The following is a 17495-nucleotide window of genomic DNA, read 5'->3' on the forward strand; positions in this document are numbered from 1 at the left end:
ACACACTAAGTTTGGCCACCTAGAAAATCATCCTTTACAGTGATTGGCTCCCTGCAGGAAATACGCGCTGAATGGGCAGTTGTTTTTTGTTTTTTGACACGTACAAAAACGGCCACGAGAAAGAGAAACCCCATAGAGTACATAGGCACTTAGTAGAGTAAATCCTAGGCAGCAGAACAAATGTACTTAGGTAATGTCAGGGCGTTTATATAAGGAAAGCTCTACCATACCCGTGGGCCAATGCCACAGCAGCTGCCTTTCCCTATGACGTCATTGGGACAGGTTACACAGGGTCATTCAGAACATACGAGAATAGTGTGTTGGAGCCTGTCCAGTATTGCTCACGCGCGTATGCGCGCGCACGCACACACGCACACGCGCGCGCACACACACACACATTAAGAGTTAAGGACAAAAATAAACCACAGCTTGGCCCAGGTCCAGAAATCGGCAGCTCACTTAGCTGCAATGGCAAATCCTTTGTGATTGAAGGGATTTGAAAATTTCAATGACCTTGATGGGCCTGCAGGGGTCAAACTGGGTCAAACATACGAAGTGAAATGGCATCTATGGGGCGACACGTTTCTGTTACTTGTCCAGTGAGAGATGTTCAAACTATTAATTCATTTCTGAAGGCACAAACCCTTGCTATGTCTGCTGACAGTGTCCTTGGAAGGGACAAAATAATGTAAAAATTATAATGGGTTTTGTGGCTACTGGATATGGTTTGAAGATTATGCATACTACATTAATTTAGCACGCCATACAGCATATGACCCTATCTAGAAGAATGAATCTACGTGTATTTAGCCAGTGGTGTAACAGAACGTAGCTGATCCATATGGATTGCCCCCCCACATGGTTTGGCACGCATGTGAACCACAGATTAATTGCAAACTTGAACCATATTGTGAAATACAGTTTTACTGCCACTGTTATTTTTTAAGTAATAATTCCTTAAATCTCGATGCAGAGTTGCAGTGAAAAGATAGACAAGACAAATGTGTGCTGTGTTTTACTCAGAAACGCAATGATTGGCTGATTTTACAAAAAAAGCCATTGTGTGTTCATGTGAAGAGGAAATGTCAAATCCCAACGAATCAATCAGGGATGCTTGCGTTGCAAAAAGCGCAGTGACAGTCATGGATAAATAACAACAGAGTGGAAGAACTTGAAAAACCTCCCACATCATTTTAAGGAAGAAGGTATCATGCTTCATATTGCACTTTAATTTATCAATTGAATATTGAATATTTTATATATTTCAAGATTTTGGACATCTTGAATGGTGTTTTCATTTAAGACCATTGGCAAAAGGTCCTTGCTTTAAGTGTTTTATAAAATACTAAATGGAAAGAAAATTTATATGTCTCCCTTCTTTTTTCTTTTTTTTTTTACTGATCCGAAAAATTATCTGATCCATGACTCAAAACCGTGATACGATCCGACCCATTAGTTTTGTAATCCGTTGCACCCCTATATTTAGCCCTATGTAAGAACCACCTCTGTTGGTGTACATCTTCAACAACTTGTGAAGAAACAAGAACATATGATATCTATACCAAATAAGTTAAAACCAGTACAGGAAACTTGAAATTAGCTGCAACACTGGAGCCCTTGTTTCACTGACCTTTGACATGGTGTAAAACAAGAACCTCACAGTGACTCAGAGACAGGGTTAATGAACCTTCTTGCAACACTCGTGTTCAAAAAGCAGCGTTATTCTTTTCTGTTGTCCCATGCCACCCAGCATGCTGGCTCTGCCATGTTGTGCCACACTGGAGAGATCTGTTTTACAAGCTGGCGGGTAAGCTGTCAGACTCCTCATGGGATGAAGTGCCATGACGGCAACACATACTTCCAAGAGGAACATGGCAGCTTTCTTTGACCTCCTAGAAGAAGTGGCTAATGCCTCTGTCAAACCCATTTACACTGTGTGAATATAACAGATTACAGGCACACTGACCAAAACAAGCAAATAATCAAAATAAAAGACAATAAAAGGTGTTGGGTGCAGGCATCTCTACAGCTCTTATTTCCATCAATTAAGTTAGAGAAAAGGGCAGAGAGAGCATCTGTATATCTTAATGTGTCAATCAGTCCCAGAGGACAGCTTATACCCTCTTGTATTGCATCCTGGATCCTCAACAATCACAATTCCATCTAATGGACCAGCACATACAAGCAAAACAAATGCTGATTTCAATACTGAAAATATCAATCAATCAATCAGACTTTATTTTAATAACACTTTTCATGCAAACAAATGTAACACAAAGTGCTTCACACAATAAAACAATACCCCCCCCACAAAAATGGTCAGATCAAAAACCAAAAAAAAAAATATAACATTTTATAAAAGTACAGATAAGTTTAAAACTGAGTTAGTAAAATAAATAAAAGTTTTATAAAAACTGATAAATTAAAAGTAACAACAATCGGAGCAGAATATGTAAAAAATAGCAACACACACACACACACACACACACACACACACACACACACACACACACACACACACACACACACACACACACACACACACACACACACACACACAAAGTAAGGTTTTAACCTGCTTTTAAATGTACCCAGTGTGGGAGCCTGGTCATAAAACATTTTTACTTAACTTTTCTTTATAATTACCTTTCATTGTGTGACTAAATAACTTCATTTTAGTGCAACATTAGTTTGCCATTGAATTTCTTCATAGATGTAGACCATACTGAGTGTTATTTCCTCAGTAAATTAATAATCACTGTATGGATCCAACATTTGGGAGCCCCTGATACTTTTTATACTATAAAATTGACAACTGGGTCAAAAACAAAAATCCTCACTATATTTACACAGTATATTAAAAGTGCATCACTACTATGCTATACAAAGTAATAGCATCATCTACAGCTCATATCAAAGACCAAAACGCAAAAACATGACCAGACGCTGGCAAGACTTGAATTGCAATGGCCTACTTGTGCCACAAGAGACAGCTATGAGAGGACAGATGTACACATGCTTTCAACACATTTATCACATAGACTGCACCATCAAATATCTTAGGATACAGCAAACAAGATAAGGAACTTAACAAGTGGCTTGCCATTTTTTAGTCCGAAACAGAAGGGGCAAGTACACCCATTAGGAAGAATAGCTGCTGCAATGCTGTAGCTAATGGGGATCCTAATAAACAAGCAAAATTGGAGGAGAGAATGACACAAGGAAAGGGGAGCTGAGGAAGAAGGGTAAGTAAAGTTAAGGCATCTCTCACCGTGTTTGGACTTCAGGGCATCCATTTTAAACCTAAGGTGACAACTGACCAGACAGAAAGAAGGAGCACAAACAGAGTCACTGAGCTCTAGCTCTGAGGTAATGATGAATGTGCTGAACAGGCTTTCAGAGAGATGCAACTGTCTAGCCAGTGGAGGAGAAAGACAAAAACAATCCAGCCAATGACAACCCAGCTGCCCTACCACACCAACAGGGACAACAGACAAGCAAGGGCAGAGGACGACTCTCCCCATACACCACCAGCAAACGTACACTGGGAACTGAAATACAAAATTCAATCGAGTCCAAGAACAGAGAGGCAGGTGGATAAAGACTACTAAAATTGACAGACTACATTCTGAAACTTGAATGAAAAGACTGGAAAGAGACAGGCAGCCACTTCGGTATAAAGGAAGACAGAGCAGGCGAAAGCAAAAGCAATGAGCAATGAGCAAGAAAGAAAGACAGAACGGAAGGAGAGAGAGAGAGAGCGAGAGAGAGAGAGAGAGAGAGAGAGAGAGAGAGAGAGAGAGAGAGAGAGAGAGAGAGAGAGAGAGAAAGAGAGAGAGAGAGAGATATAATAATGAAATAAGTCTTAAATTGGTGAAGCATGACTGTGGGAATGCTGAAAACTAGAAATAGCAGTTAGTTGACAGGGCTGTAAAATCTGGGCAAAAAAAAATGTGACCACTATTCTTTATTTGATTCCCCTCCTCCCTCTTAGCTCTCAGGACAACATGTGACCCTGGCAGAGGCCTAGGTTATGGAAAGGTTACCACTGCTTGCTACCTTGATACTTCGCTTAAACGGCCAAACAACATGCATAACAGGGGGTGAAATTACAGAACACAAATCAGAGGACCTCGACCAGGCTAAACGTGGACCAACAGGCTAGGTTTAAAGACTGTTGCAGAAAAGACTGAAATCCTACTGAATGCATTGAATAGATTTTGAATAAATAATGGTTGGTATCTGACAGAAGCATGTTAACCCTGTAAATGTTTATTTTTCCTTTTGTTATGGGTGTAGAGAGTGGATTTCACCTGATTCCTACAGAGGAGAAGCATTGTTTTTATTATTCACCCTGATTCTGCCAATGAGTACAGCAGCTCCGAGCAATGCCACTTAAAATAAACCTTCATATGCAGTGAGGCATATTTGCTAAGAAGAGACTCTGCTTACAGCAGGGTGTCTGCAGAACTAATTGCCAGTCTGGATCCTCCAGAACTTTCTCTGCATTCTGGCAACATGTAGCATATTTTTGAAAACATCAGCTGCTGGCTATTCTCTGCAGACAGCCTACAGCCATTAGGCGAGGCGTAGGTACATAGTTAGAGGATTTGAAACTTAAGGGTAGAACGAGTAGACTTTTCCTAAAAATCACTGTATAGACTCATACAAAAACAATCCCTCTCAATCATCACTTATATCCCATTACTGTCTATCTGCAGAGTTCCTGTCCTCTGCCTGTATTTTCTAATTTTGCTGTGTACGGGATATTTCTGGGAGTTAACCTTTGGGCAGCGTGACTCTATAAAAACGTAGTGACCAGGCGCCAGATCGAGTTCGTAAGCACACTTCCATGAGGAAGCTATGACAATGGCGGCCACAGCGCCAAAAAGACGCAAATATAGTGATGCAAAACGCCAAGCGGACAAAGCTCGTCCCAAAATGAGAGTGAATCTGGGGTTGGCTTTCACCCGCTGGTGAGCACTAAAGGAGAGGATGGGGATGAAGAGCGACGCAGAGTTGGCATGTACACTGGGATGTGTTCTGGCAACTGTGTTCAGGAGGCGTGTCCTTCTGGTGTCACTGAGCCAGGGAGGAGGGGCCAACTTTGAATGTTGTGTTTATAAACCACAACCAACAAATCCTACTCGTTCCACCTTTAAATAAATTAAGTCTTTGGTTTTACAGAAGCGTGCTCTTTTCTGGAATACTCTTTCAGATAGATCCAAATGGTCTTAATTCCTAGAGACAGATCAATAGTGCATCAATGCAGTGTGATGGGCTACCACTCAACACTGAATGCTGGCCAGTGATCCCATTACAAAGGCATGGAGCATGTCATCTCTCGTAGCCCCTGATAACAGTGTAGATTGTAATAAAAATAAAATAAATAACCTATCTGTGCGGTCCACGCATCGGTGTCACTGCTTATCCTTCTCCCACCCCATCCCCCACAACACGACAATGGATGTGGATGGATAGGTCTACGTAGCAAGGTCGATACCACAAGGCAGAGCAGCAGCATCCAATTATCACACCAGTCATGCCTCAAGAGATGGACTGTGTTCCTCTTCCCCCCCACAGTTAACCCACAGGAGAAAACATCTTGCACTGACAAATACCTGATTCAGTTTTGCTCCATTTTCATGTCTCCTTCTAAACCTCGTCAGGGGATGATATTGTCATCATGAAACAATCTGCCACTCAGACTGTCTGACATAAACAAGTTTATGGGTGGGGTGGTGGGGTGGCCTAGAAAAGCTGTATGGTACACAGATGTTTACAGGCTCGACCCTCACAAAAGCCATGTTGAGGTATCCTTGAGCAAGACACTGAAGCCCCTACCTACCCACTCATTGCAGAGCGGAGGCTGAATGCCAAAATTCTTAACTGTAAATCATATGAGTGGTGTGACATCTAATCCTCCTCTCTTTGAATCACATCACCAATAAGTGCTGCTCCACCTAAAAACATGTCTGGTTTCCATCCTTCCATCTTAGTACGCACATAGTTTTTTTGCCCTTTCCTTTTCTATACTGTCTGTCAATCTTGAGTGAAAGGCAGAGATCAAGCAAGGCAGAGAGACAGAGAGAGAGGGAGGGGAAGCCAGAGAAGACAGATTGAAGAAGTGAAGACTGTAATTGGGAGAGCAGCATTGTGTTATGCTGTAACTATACTATCCCACTGTCAGGGGCCCATCTTCCCAGTCCTCCCTGAGGGCATGCTGCCAGGCCAGTGGAGCCGGGCTGTGGGCTCACAGGACGTCATCCAGCAATGGAGGGATGTCCCCTAAGAGCAGTTAGGCACATACAGATGCAAGCACTGTCCCTATATATCAACCATGAAATTGAGAGGCAGTGAAATGTTCCACAGACTTAACACTTTAAAGGGATGTTTTTTTATGTGAGTAGACTAATGGCTAACTTGAAGAACATGACCTTTTCTCTTTAGCTTAAACAAGGTTTCAGGCTATATTAACATGAATTTCCCTTCAATGTGATGGTGGACTGCGGTTTGCTGTCTGTGCCAACCTTATTCATGACCACATCCAAGTTACTTTAAGGTCAGTTCCAAACAACTGGTTGCTGTCTGAGGACATCAGACCCCCATATCCCTTTAAACAAGGCCTATGTCAGTATCTCACCTACACATGCAGTAAAATTTGCTATTGCACTAACAACCAACCATTCTGAAATTTAAAGATCAATTGGTATCCCTCAAAAAATAAAATCCTCACCTTGCAGTTCTACTCAGCCACAGTCGAATTAATACCTTACATAATGTTTACTGAAGCTATTCTTTCTGACCTAAATAAGGCTTGTGGAAACATTAGAGTTTAAAAGAACCATGGGGCAAGATACTTCCAGGGTATTTATTCTTTGCTCAACACTTGTTCCATTTTCATTCATTTTACGTTCCTGAAGCTTTTTAAACACGAATCAAGCATTAAATATCCCTCAAATTGTGATGGTCATAAAGATAAAATGCTCACCATAGCCCATCATCCCACCATAGCAATAACTCCTTGTTCTATCGAAAATGTAGCTGTTGCTACAAAGCCTAAAAGCTTGAGTAATGATCCATTTGCCTGATGCGAAAGTGGACTGACAGTCAAAAAAGTGCCTGAAATGGGCATCTGGGTGGTGTGGCGGTATATTCCGTTGCCTACCAACATGGGGATCGCCAGTTCAAATCCCCGTGTTACCGTTGGCTTGGTCGAGCATCCCTACAGACACAATCGGCCGTGTCTGTGGGTGGGAAGCCAGATGTGGGTATGTGTCCTGGTTGCTGCTGTAGCACCTCCTCTGGTTGGTCGGGGTGCCTGTTCTCGGGCGGGGGGGGGGGTAGTGTGATCCTCCCACGTGCTACGTCCTCCTGGCAAAACTCCTCACTGTCAGGTGAAAAGAAGCGGCTGGCAACTTCACATGTATCACAGGAGGCATGTGGTAGTCTGAAGCCCTCCACGGCTCGGCAGAAGGGGTGGAGCAACAATCAGGATGGCTCGGAAGAGTGGGGTAATTGGCCAAGTACATCCACCCATCCATTATCCAAACCGCTTACCCTTACCCAGGGTCGCGGGATGCTGGAGCCTATCCCAGCAGACATTGGGCAGCAGGCGGGGAGGCACCCTGGACAGGCTGCCACACCATCACAGGGCTTTTTTTTTCTGAATACATAAATGATATTATTTCATTCTTCATAATACATTTCTTTTTACAAAATGACTTCAATGCTGAACAATAACAGACAAGCTTTGCCTGTAGTAGTGAGAAGATGGGATCCACATAAGATGGTGGGGAGAGAAAAGGGGGGGAAGATTGCCTGAAATAAAAGATACATTTAGATCGGTGTTGACAGTCAAAATGACCGCAAAATATGTAAGATGAATAATCAACAGCAGACTGGCATCATGTTTAGAAACCGAATGCACTTGATTTGATGCACCACAGCTAGCCCCTCTACGATCAAAGCATTGTATTTAATGTAAAATATTGTGCAAGTCAAACTTGTGATCACCATTTAAATACAATTAATTATGCATGTCTACTTTAACAGTCTACCTCATTTCAAAAAGCAAGATTTAAACATGATTTCAACTTTTTTTTTAAAATTTTACTTCGACAGAATAATTGATTACCAATTGGCTAGACAGAGGGACCGAGCTGGGAAGAATGTGCAGCAGGTAAGGGCGATCAAGGATAGAGATGGAAATGTGCTGACAAGTGAGGAAAGTGTGCTGAGAAGGTGGAAGCTGTACTTTGAGGGGCTGGTGAATGAAGAAAATGAGAGAGAGAGAAGGTTGGATGATGTGGGGATAGTGAATCAGGAAGTGCAGTGGATTAGCAAGGAGGAAGTGAGGGCAGCTATGAACAGGATGAAGAGTGGAAAGGCAGTTGGTCCAGATGACATACCTGTGGAGGCACGGAGGTGTTTAGGGGAGTTTTAAAGTAGATTGTTTAAAAAAATCTTAGAAAACGAGAGGATGCCTGAGGAGTGGAGAAGAATACTGGTACCGATTTTCAAGAAAAAGGGTGATGTGCAGAACTGTAGCAACTACAGAGGTATAAAGTTGATCAGCCACAGCATGAAGATATGGGAAAGAGTAATAGAAGCTAGGTTAAGAGGAGAGGTGATGATCAGCGAGCAGCAGTATGGTTTCATGCCACGAAAGAGCACCACAGATGCAACGTTTGCTTTGAGAATGTTGATTGGGAACTATAGAGAAGGCCAGGAGTTGCATTGTGTCTTTGTGGATTTAGAGAAAGCATATGACAGGGTGCCAAGACAGGAGGTGTGGTATAGTATGAGGAAGTCAGGAGCTGCAGAGAAGTATATAGAGTGGTGCAGGATATGTATGAGGGAAGTGTGAAAGTGGTGAGGTGTGTGGTTGGAATGACCGATGGGTTCAAGGTGGAGGTAGGATTACATTAAGGATCGGCTCTGAGCCCTTTCTTGTTTGCAACAGTGATGGACAGGTTGACGGAAGAGATCAGGCAGGAGTGTCCGTGGACGATGATGTTTGCAGATGACATTGTGATCTGTAGCGAGAGTAGGGTGCAGGTTGAGGAGAGCCTGGAGAGGTGGAGGTATGCACTGGAGAGAAGAGGAATGAAAGTCAGTAGGAATAAGACAGAATACATATGCGTGAATGAGGGAGAGGACAGTGGAATGGTGAGGATGCAAGGAGTAGAGGTGACAAAGGTTTATGAGTTTAAATACTTGGGGTCAACTGTCCAAAGTAACGGGGAGTGCAGAAAAGAGGTGAAGAAGAGAGTGCAGACAGGGTGGAGTGGGTGGAGAAGAGTTTCAGGAGTGATTTGCGACAGAAGGGTACCAGCAAGAGTTAAAGGGAAGGTTTACAAGATGGTTGTGAGACCAGCTATGTTATTTGGTTTGGAGACAGTGGCACTGATAAAAAGACAGGAGGTGGAGCTGGAGGTGGCAGAGTTGAAGATGATAAGATTTTCATTGGGAAAGATGAAGAAGGACAGGATTAGGAACAAGTATATTAGAGGGACAGCTCAGGTTGGACAGTTTGGAGACAAAGCAAGAGAAGCAAGATTGAGGATTGAGATGGCTTGGATATGTGTGGAGGAGAGATGTTGGGTATATTGAGAGAAGGATGTTAAATATGGAGCTGCCAGGGAAGAGCAAAAGAGGAAGGCCAAAGAGGAGGTTTATGGATGTGGTGAGGGAGGAGATGCAGGTGGCTGGTGTGACAGAGGAAGATGCAGAGGACAGGAAGAAATGGAAACGGAGGATCCGCTGTGGCGACCCCTAACAGGAGCAGCCAAAAGTAGTAGTAGTGCTAGTAGTTCGACAGAATAATTGATTACCCTATTTTTTTTTACTTGTTATATAGACCGTTAGCAGGCAGTATAAAGGAGAAGCACGTTGTTCGTTGTCGTGATTTGGTGTGACTTCACACCTTAATCAGAGGAATCTCTCAGTGCTTGGCATGCTCTTGTTGAGCAAAGGATGTTCTAGTTAAAGGTCCCATGAAATGAAAAATGTATTTTCCCTCTCGTTACCTCTTTCATCTGCACTTAATTTACATCTATTAAACATTAAACATTATGTTCTCTAAAGTCACACATGCAACAAGAAAAAAAAAGTTTTATTTTTTGTTTATTAGAATTTTTTTTTTCTGGGGGCATCTAGGTAGTATAACGGTCTATTCTGTTGCCTACCAACATGGGGATCGCCAAGTTCGAATACCCGTGTTACCTGCGGCTTTGTCGGGCATCCCCATAGACACAATTGGCCGTGTCTGCGAGCAGGAAGCTGGATGTGGGTATGCGTCCTGGTCGTTGCACAACGCCTCCTCTGGTCAGTCGGGGCGCCTATTCAGGGGGGAGGGGGAACTGGGGGGAAATAGCGTGATCCTCCAGCAGGCTACGGCCCCCTGGTGAAACTCCTTACAGTCAGGTGAAAAGAAGTGGCTGGCGATTTCACATGTATCGGAGGAGGCATGTGGTAGTCTGCAGCCCTCCCCGGATTGTCAGAGGGGGTGGAGCAACGACCGGGACGTCTTGGAAGAGTGGGGTAATTGGCCAAGTACAATTGGGGAGAAAAGGTGGGACAACAATTTAAAAAAAAAAAAGAATTTTTCTCAGTAGTCATTGGGCGGCAGGTAGGGGAGACACCCTGGACAGGCTGCCAGTCCATCACAGGGCCGACACGATAGACTCCTGCATCCCCGCGACCCTGACAGCAGGATAAACGGTTTGGATAATGGATGGATGATTTTTTCTATTCTGGACAAATACACACACTTTTTTTTTTTTTTGTAATGTCATCCTGCACTTATGGACTTACACAAACAAAACTATCCAATTAATTGTGAATGAGAATTACAAAAGATGAGTGATCTCCTACCAACAAACTGAAATAAGCAGACGGTGTACCGATTTCCATATTCTTCTAAAAAAGCCCCGTCATTATTGGCTGTTAGTCAAAAAAACTCCCTCCCCTCACAAAATCCGGCTTTACTGTTCCGTTTCATTCGAAAATACATCAAATTGTATGTTCGTGGCGATCTAAATGTCATTTCACAGGGCCTCTAAAGTATCATTGTAAAGAAAAAAAGCAATGCAACACATTACCATCCCAAGTCGAAAGGCGACTGTGAACTTGCACAAGCTTTTGTTTATTAAGAGACGTCCCAAGAGAGAATCCCCACCCTGCCGTAACATTTAAAATCACCTCACCATCATGAAGAGGTCTTTGCAATCTCACTTCTTAAATCTCAAATGCTCTTCCGACAACTCTTGACATATACCTCAATAACTGTGAAGCCCACGCCTCGCTGCGTGCGAGTAGACACAAGGTGAGGACAGAAATTGCTCATACTCATGAGGGTGGAGAGACGGAATTATTTTTAGCACGGGGATTTTAAACCTGAAGTTGACTGGTTAAAGCCTACCATACTGCTCAGAAGACACAAGGATATGAGAAAGAGGGGATGGGGTGACTGAGTGAGTGGAAGAATGGGAACGAGATGAGAGGTATAGCAAAAAGAGTGGCGAGAATAAACTAGATGAAGAGGGAGTGTGTTCCCTGCATCCCAGGGAGAGGATGTGTAATCTTGGCCAGTAATTGTTAACCGGCTTCACGCCTCCCCTGAGATGCATTACTAGGAGACAAATGGAGGAGATACCAGGTTAAACCCTGTAACATGGAGCTCAGCTCTCCATGAGCAAATAAAGGGGCTGTGCAGCATAACCCATCACTGTCCCCAAAGCTCTGCAGTATAACTCTAGCCATGTATCCAATCAAACACTCAGGAAGCACACAAAAGAAAAGAATATTGGTACATGCTGGAGCCACTCCACAATGAATTTCAATGTAGCAAAAGCGCATTTATGACAAGTAAAGCAAGGACTAAGAGATTCTGGTGAGCTGTACCAGTTTTATCCCACATCCCAGAGGATGAATAGCCCATTTCCTGGAATGCTGGAGGCAAATGGCTATTGCCTCCTGCATACCTTCTAGACTTTACAGGATAAGGTCATTAATTAGCCTACAACCTTGGAATACTAATGTTTCATATTAAGAGGCCTAGTCATTTTGATTAGACCTGCTGGGACAGCGATGGGGAATGTGTATGTTCAGGCTGCTGTGCCAGGCTTCAAGTCAATAAACACAATATTGGAAACACTTGTTAAACTTCTGGAACAGTCTGCAGTGGTCAGTGACTCAGCGTGCATTAGTTGAAATGTAAAAATGAAAGAATGGAGGAGTCTGCACATTTTGGAAAGGTAGAGCTCCCAGGAGACTCTTTGATACCAAGCCAGTTACACAAGACTGATGAACATACCGAAATACCAACACAGGCACGCCAATACATACACACTTGTACACACTTCCCTTTCTCTCATCCAGACAATGCTGCTTAGACTGTGAAAAAGAGGAGGGTCTGTTGACATGCACCTTGCTTCCTGTAAATTAAAGCGCCAATTCTGACAAAGAAAACAGAAAAAGTGCCAAAGACAAAAATATTCAACCCTTTTCCTACATTGGCAACTTCACTCTCCCAACTGGCAACTTTCATCATAGTTGCCAACAGGCATTTAACTTTTTAGATGCAAAGTAACTCATTCATAAATCTGAAAAGCAACTCACTCACTCAGTCACATACTCAGTATTAGCTACTCCATCTCAATGGGATGGATGTGTGTGTGGTGGAGGGGGGGGTTGAAAATGAAAACAAAGAAATTACAAAAAACCTTTAACCTAACAATTTAAAGTACAATGGAAGAATTAACAACTCAGTGCTCAGCCCCCTGTATGTTCCATTCAGATTGATGATATGATTTGTCCTCCTACTAACAAATGCTTGCAACTAGTGAAATCTGCTCTTACAAACCTAATGCCGACAAAACACATAGAAGGTAGCCATGTGACCACTGGAGACACTAGTGCTGGAGATGAACACCTGGACAGAGCACTGTGAAAAGCAGGTACCATGAGGAGATGCTCGGTAGCTGTTGTTACACTACAAGTTTCACTAGAAAAGAGATATTACTCCTGCTTTCTCTTTCGCTTTTGTTTTCTCTCTGGTCCAGGCCCTCCTTCATTCTTATCAGTTAGTGAAACTGAATTTCTCAATTGTTTTCCAGAAGTAACATGTTTACTGAAATGTACTAATGAGGGCTTTTGTGGGAACAGGCAAATCTGATGTGGCCATTATTAAAATGATCACACAACTAAGGTCAGGTTTCATCAAAGTTGAAGACAAAGTGTCTTTATTGTCCCTTACAGGGAAATTAGTTTGCAGCCAGTATAATAAAAACTCTCACACAAAAACAAAACATACAAACACCAAGGCAGAATTGACAACCATGGGCAAGGAGAACGAAAGGAGTTCAAATATTCAGACCAAGGAAACAAGCGATCTGCAGACAACAGATGAATACTGTCTACCATTTAACAATTGAATGGCAGTGGGGACAAAGGAAGCCTTGTATCTCTTAGTCCTAATACAGGGCATCCTCAACCAATGACCTGAGGGTAACAGCTCAAACTCTGGCCGAAGGGGGTGACCTTGGCACTCCAGAAGGGAAGTAGCCTTTCTGAACACCTTCCTATTATAAAGGTCAGTAAGCCCATTTGATGAGTCTATCAAGCCGTTTTTTTATTGGCTAGAGTCAAGTTACCAAACCAAGCAACAATACAGTGCACTAAAACTGTATCAATAAAACTTGTATAAAAGGGAGTCACCATCTGGGAGGAGACATTACATGTACACATTTTCCTCAGGACAACAAGTCTTTGTTGGACCTTCTTTGACGTGGAAGCAACATGAGTTTCAAAGCACAATTTGTTTTCAAGAACAACCCCCAGATATCTGTAGCTGTCCACAAGCTCAATGTCAGCACCTTTAATGCTGGTTGGTACAGGACTAGGAGGAGTCTTTCTAAAGCTGATTATAATGTCTTTAGATTTAGACACATTTAAGCGGAAAAAGGACTCATCACAACAAGATACAAAATCATCGATAACAGGTCCATGTTGTTCCTCCTCCCCTTCAAGAACACTTACAATCACTGGATCATCCGCAAATTTGAATATGTGTCTATTGGTATGGTTGCTGCGACAGTCATTAGTGTACAAGATGTAGAATAACGGGGGAGAGGCAACAACCCTGAGGAGAACCGGTTGAAGAGTACAGCTGATTGGAAAAAGAGCCATTAACCCTCACACACTGGGACCTATCAGTCAAGAAGTCCAGTATCCAGCCAACTAGATTAAGCTCCAGTTTTGAAGAGATGAATTAGCTTTTTTGCTAACAGATGTGGCTGGATCGTGTTAAAGGCTGAGGAGAAATCTATAGCCAACAGCCTGGCATGACCATTTGTCCCCTTAAGATGGTGGTACAGAAAATTTAAAAGTGTTATCATGGCGTCTTGTACACCCCTATCGGGCCTGTATGCAAATTGTAGTGGATCAAGGGATCTCTCCACCTGCAATAAAACCTCGTTTTTAATGAGCTTCTCAAATATCTTCATGATCAGAGAAGTCAACGCTACTGGCCTATAGTCATTTAATGTCACAGGGGTTTTAGTCTTGGCAACTGGTACAACTGTGGAATCACTCATATATTTTCGTAATGTGTGTGTGTGGTGTTAGTGTGTGTGTGTGTTAGTTAGTGTAGATAGCGGGACCGAAAACTAAAGCACTTATGATCCTAATTCTTTTTGGAAGTGGTAGGTATTGTCTCAGAGAGTAAGGGAAAAAGCCCAGAAAATTAAAATTATGCATAATTATGCATACATACACTACCGTTCAAAAGTTTGGGATCACCCAAACAATTTTGTGTTTTCCATGAAAAGTCACACTTATTCACCACCATATGTTGTGAAATGAATAGAAAATAGAGTCAAGACATTGACAAGGTTAGAAATAATGATTTGTATTTGAAATAAGATTTTTTTTACATCAAACTTTGCTTTCGTCAAAGAATCCTCCATTTGCAGCAATTACAGCATTGCAGACCTTTGGCATTCTAGCTGTTAATTTGTTGAGGTAATCTGGAGAAATTGCACCCCACGCTTCCAGAAGCAGCTCCCACAAGTTGGATTGGTTGGATGGGCACTTCTTGCGTACCATACGGTCAAGCTGCTCCCACAACAGCTCAATGGGGTTCAGATCTGGTGACTGCGCTGGCCACTCCATTACCGATAGAATACCAGCTGCCTGCTTCTGCTCTAAATAGTTCTTGCACAATTTGGAGGTGTGTTTAGGGTCATTGTCCTGTTGTAGGATGAAATTGGCTCCAATCAAGCGCTGTCCACTGGGTATGGCATGGCGTTGCAAAATGGAGTGATAGCCTTCCTTATTCAGAATCCCTTTTACCCTGTACAAATCTCCGACCTTACCAGCACCAAAGCAACCCCAGACCATCACATTACCTCCACCATGCTTAACAGATGGCGTCAGGCATTCTTCCAGCATCTTTTCATTTGTTCTGCGTCTCACAAACGTTCTTCTTTGTGATCCAAACACCTCACACTTGGATTCATCCGTCCACAACACTTTTTTCCAGTCTTCCTCTGTCCAATGTGTGTTCTTTTGCCCATCTTAATCTTTTTCTTTTATTGGTCAGTCTCAGATATGGCTTTTTCTTTGCCACTCTGCCCTGAAGCCCAGAATCCCGCAGCCGCCTCTTCACTGTAGATGTTGACACTGGTGTTTTGCGGGTACTATTTAATGAAGATGCCAGTTGGGGACCTGTGAGGTGTCTGTTTCTCAAACTAGAGACTCTAATGTACTTATCTTCTTGCTCAGTTGTGCAACGCGGCCTCCCACTTCTTTTTCTACTCTGGTTAGAGCCTGTTTGTGCTGTCCTCTGAAGGGAGTAGTACACACCGGTGTAGGAAATCTTCAATTTCTTAGCAATTTCTCGCATGGAATAGCCTTCATTTCTAAGAACAAGAATAGACTGTCGAGTTTCAGATGAAAGTTCTCTTTTTCTGGCCATTTTGAGCGTTTAATTGACCCCACAAATGTGATGCTCCAGAAACTCAATCTGCTCAAAGGAAGGTCAGTTTTGTAGCTTCTGTAACGAGCTAAACTGTTTTCAGATGTGTGAACATGATTGCACAAGGGTTTTCTAATCATCAATTAGCCTTCTGAGCCAATGAGCAAACACATTGTACCATTAGAACACTGGAGTGATAGTTGCTTGAAATGGGCCTCTATACACCTATGTAGATATTGCACCAAAAACCAGACATTTGCAGCTAGAATAGTCATTTACCACATTAGCAATGTATAGAGTGTATTTCTTTAAAGTTAAGACTAGTTTAAAGTTATCTTCATTGAAAAGTACAGTGCTTTTCCTTCAAAAATATGGACATTTCAATGTGATCCCAAACTTTTGAACGGTAGTGTATGCAAAATATGCATTTTTCTAAAAATGGCTAAAAACCACTTTTCTCGGCATTTCAGATGATTCTGAGCATCTTTGATTTTTTCACCTATATAAAAACAATTTTCTGGGACAAATGTTTTGACATTATGCAAAATATATGCATTTTTGCAAAAATGCACTTATGATCCTAATTTTTTTTGGAGGTGGTAGGTATTGTTCCAGAGAGGACCAGAAAAATAGCAGAAAATTAAAATAATTATGCATAATTATGCAAAATATGCATTTTCTAAAAATGGCTAAAAACCACTTTTCTCGGCATTTCAGATGATTCTGAGCATTTGGGGGGAGGGAGTTGGAGTGGGGTGGGTTTAGGGGCAGGGGGAAGGCGGTTAGCTGGCAGGATGAAGAGAAGGGAGATTTAGACGGGTGGATAACCAAACCGCTACATTGTAGCGGGGTTCTTCTAGTCTACTCATATATTTTCGGAATGTGTGTGTGTGTGGTGTTAGTTAGTGTCGATAACGGGACCGAAAACTAAAGAATTTATGATCCTAATTCTTTTTGGAGGTGGTAGGTATTGTCTCAGAGAGTAAGGGAAAAATCCCAGACAATTAAAAGTATGCATAATTATGCATAAATATGCAAAATATGCATTTTTCTAAAAATGGCTAAAACCCACTTTTCTCGGCATTTCAGATGATTCTGAGCATTTTTTAATTTTTTCACCTACAGTGCTGCTTGAAAGTTTGTGAACCCTCCAGACATGGTCACTGTTTTTGTAAAAAATATTAAAATAAGCTTATTACACATACATCCAAATCCCAATTTGTAAAGCATACCTTCCAATTAATGGACACACACACAAAAAGAGATATATTTTCATTATCTAATTCAACAAAGGTAGTTTATTTCACAAAAACTGAAAATTTAACATGTGCAAAAGTATATGAACCCTTGTATTAGTAGTTTGTGGCTCCTGCTTTCGCAGCCATTACTTCAACCAAACGTCTTCTGTAACCACTAACCAGTCTCTCGCATCTGCTTATGGGGCTTTTTGCCCACTCCTCCTTGCAGAACTCAGCCAGTTGAGAGAGGTTGGAGGGACATCTGGTATGTACCA

The 17495-nt window shown here is 42.3% G+C and overlaps 1 protein-coding gene across 1 annotated transcript in view; it reads right to left on the minus strand.

The window, feature by feature from the left end:
* Positions 1-17495, minus strand: part of osbp2b (oxysterol binding protein 2b) — a 96235-nt gene that overhangs the window by 38717 nt on the left and 40023 nt on the right.

This window comes from Lampris incognitus, chromosome 1, assembly GCF_029633865.1.
Source record: "Lampris incognitus isolate fLamInc1 chromosome 1, fLamInc1.hap2, whole genome shotgun sequence".
Lineage (NCBI taxonomy): Eukaryota > Metazoa > Chordata > Actinopteri > Lampriformes > Lampridae > Lampris > Lampris incognitus.